Below are 3,109 nucleotides of genomic sequence, written 5' to 3' on the forward strand. Positions count from 1 at the left end.
ACCCTTTTTGATTTCCTTACAAGACAAAAGGGAATGCAAAAAGTCAATTGAATTTTTGGTGGGAAAAATTAAAGTATGAAATAGCTACTGTTGAATCCTTTTCTTTTGTTTTTTTTTAAATACTAAATGCTTTTCATGAATGAAAATCAACTAACCAATTAATTTTCCAATGCATGCAATATTGGTAACACCAAACTTGTTTATGATCATATGATGCAACAAGATTCAAAAAGAATCTCATATCATGAAGTGTGTTCAAGCCCTCTTGGTGTGCCTTGAACACTAAACTTATCATGTACTATATGCTGCATGTAGGGATTCTTATATTGTTTGTCGAAGTTGATTTAGAATCCATAAACTTTGCTTTATTACTACTATTAGAGATTAAAGAGAGAGGGTATAGAACATGGGTTGCCTCCCATGAAGCTCTTCTTTAGCGTCATTAGCTTGACGTTTGGCCTTTGTCAGGGTGGTTGGTAGTGCTTCAAGTCTTCCCCCCTTGCAGTGAATCTGTTTCCGTTAGCTTTGTTAAGAAGCTCCACATGTTTTAAGGACAAGATTTTATTGATGGTGTACACTGGAGGCAGTTGAGATGGAATGGTGGGGAGATGAGGTGGTATAGATGGGAAGTAGGCAGAGACCACTTCATCTCCTGGAGAGAAATCTTCTGTAGGGATCTTCTTATTTTTCCATCCCCTTGGGGCCTATTTCCTTGTGTCCCTTGATGTCACTTTGCTACTTGTGATTTTCTCTTTGAGGAAGGTTTTGTTGCTTGTCTCATATGGCTCTGGTGGGTCTGGTTCTTTTTGGATTACACTTGGCTGTTGCTCCTTCTGATCACATTGGTTGTTAACCATAGGAGTTCTTCGGTGTGGTGCCTGTGCTCCCTTGTTTGGCTCTTCCATCAGCTCTTTGTTATCATGATCTGCTTCTTGTGAGGGTTTGAAAATATTAAAGGTGAGCTGTTCATCGTGTATTCTCAATACTAGCTCTCCTCGCTCCACATCTATAAGCGCCCTGGCTATGGCTAAGAATGGCCTTTCCAAAATGATGGGGTGAATGTGATTCTCTTCCATTTCCAGGATAACAAAGTCTGTGGGGAGGAAGTAGTTTCCAACCTTTACTAACACATTCTCAACCACTCCTATTGCCTGTTTTTGAGTTTTGTCAGCCAGTTTGATGATTACGTCTGTGGGTGTTAGCTCATTGATTTGAAGCTTTTTCATGAGGGACAGAGGCATTAAGTTGATACTTGTTCCCACGTCACAGAGCCCTTTATCAAACATTATCTCTCCTATAGCACAGGGAATGTGGAAACTCCCTTGATCCTTCTTCTTTATGGGTGGCTCTGTTTGAATGAGAGCACTGCACTCCCTGTTCATCTTTATTATTTGTCCACCCTTTAATGAACTTTTTTTGGCCAGCAGCTCCTTTATATATTTGATGTAAGAGGGAATTTGCTGGAGGGCCTTAATGAATGGTATATTTACCTCAAGAAATGCAAACATATCGAGGAATCTTGAATACATTCTCCTTGCTACACCACCTTTGAGCCTTTGGGAAAAGGGTGCATATGGGTTCAGGATCTCCTCTTTCTTTAGCTCCTCCCTATGTGTGGGTTGGGGTGCATAGTTTCTGTCTTCATGATTTTCCTTTGAACTGTCTTGGAGGTGTTCTGTTTGTGTGTCCACTTCCTCCACACTCATCTCATCACTTGTGGTGATCATCTTGCATTCTTCCCACCTTACTTTCTTTGTTTCTTCTCTTGGGTTCTTCTCTGTGTCACTTGGAAAACCATTAGTGGGTTTGGGAAATTGTTGAGATAGATACCCTACTTAGGACTCCAGCCTCTTGATGGTTTCCCCTTGGTTTTTTATATTGGCTCGCACTTCATCCTTAAACACCTTGTTGTCTTAGACTTCTCTACATATGTCTTCAAGTAGAGTCTCAATTTTGGAAAGTCTATCATCGGTTAGTGATGGTGGGTTGAGGTTAGGTGGTTAAGAAGGGTGCTTAGGTGGGTGTTGATAGGATCTCTGTGAGGTATGTTGGTGAGTTGTATTGTTGTTGGGATTGTGGTTGTGGCGTCTCTCGTCTTGGCCTTGGTCTTGCTGATTTTCCCATCCAAAGTTAGGGTGATTTCTCCATCCAGAGTTGTAAGTTTTGGAGTATGGATCATGGATTTATCTGGGTGAGTTCCCAACATAATTGGCTTGTTCCCAGTCACCTTCTTCTCCTATATTCACTCCTTCTTGAGCTGGTGATGAAGTGATGACTACTGCAACTTGGTTTTCTTCTACCTTCTTGGTGAGATCTGCTAACTGCTTGGTGATCATCTTATTTTGAGCCAGCAATGCCTCCATGTGATTCAGCTCCATTACTCCTCTAGTGTTGCTTCTTTTAGAAGCATAGAAGTAGTCATTCTCAGCTACCGTTTCAATGACATATATGGCTTCTTCAATGGTTTTCTTCTTGTTTAGAGATCCTCCTGATGAATGGTCTACAGCCTTCTTTGACTCATAAGAAAGACCTTTATATAAAATATGAAGTTGAACCCACTCATTGAACATGTCCGGTGGGCATCTTCTTGTTAAGTCCTTAAACCTCTCCCATGCCTCACAGAGAGTTTCGCCATCTTGTTGCCTAAAAGTTTGCACCTCAGCTCTCAGCCTGTTAATTCTTTGAGGAGGGTAGAATCTTGCCAAAAACTTGTTCACCACATCTTCCAATTTGTTAAGCTCTCCTTCGGGAAGGATTCCAGCCACTTAGATACTTTGTCCCTGAGTGAAAAAGGGAACAAAAGCAGCCTATAGACACCGGATGGACTCCATTAGACTTTACTATATCACATATTCTCAGGAAGGTGGTTAGATGTTGATTAGGGTCTTCTTGGGCACTTCCTCCAAATGAGCAGTTGTTCTGAACAAGGGTGATGAGCTGGGGTTTTAATTCAAAGTTGTTGGCATGTATGGTGGGCTTTTGAATACTACTTTCATAATTTCCTGGGTTTGGATTGATGTAAGAGCCTAGAACTCTCCTCTCTTGCCCATCATGATTTACAGGGCCTTTTCTGGCATGGTTGTGAGCTTCTCTTTCATGGTTGTTTTCC

The 3,109-nt window shown here is 41.3% G+C and overlaps 1 non-coding gene across 1 annotated transcript; it reads left to right on the forward strand.

Annotated features, from left to right (window-relative positions):
* Positions 1 to 2,570: 2,570 nt before the first annotated feature.
* LOC130958439 (small nucleolar RNA R71) lies at positions 2,571 to 2,672 on the forward strand. The gene has a single exon (XR_009077561.1). It is a non-coding gene; the product is annotated as a small nucleolar RNA R71 (small nucleolar RNA).
* Positions 2,673 to 3,109: the final 437 nt, after the last annotated feature.

The sequence above is a fragment of the Arachis stenosperma genome, chromosome 10 (assembly GCF_014773155.1).
Source record: "Arachis stenosperma cultivar V10309 chromosome 10, arast.V10309.gnm1.PFL2, whole genome shotgun sequence".
NCBI lineage: Eukaryota > Viridiplantae > Streptophyta > Magnoliopsida > Fabales > Fabaceae > Arachis > Arachis stenosperma.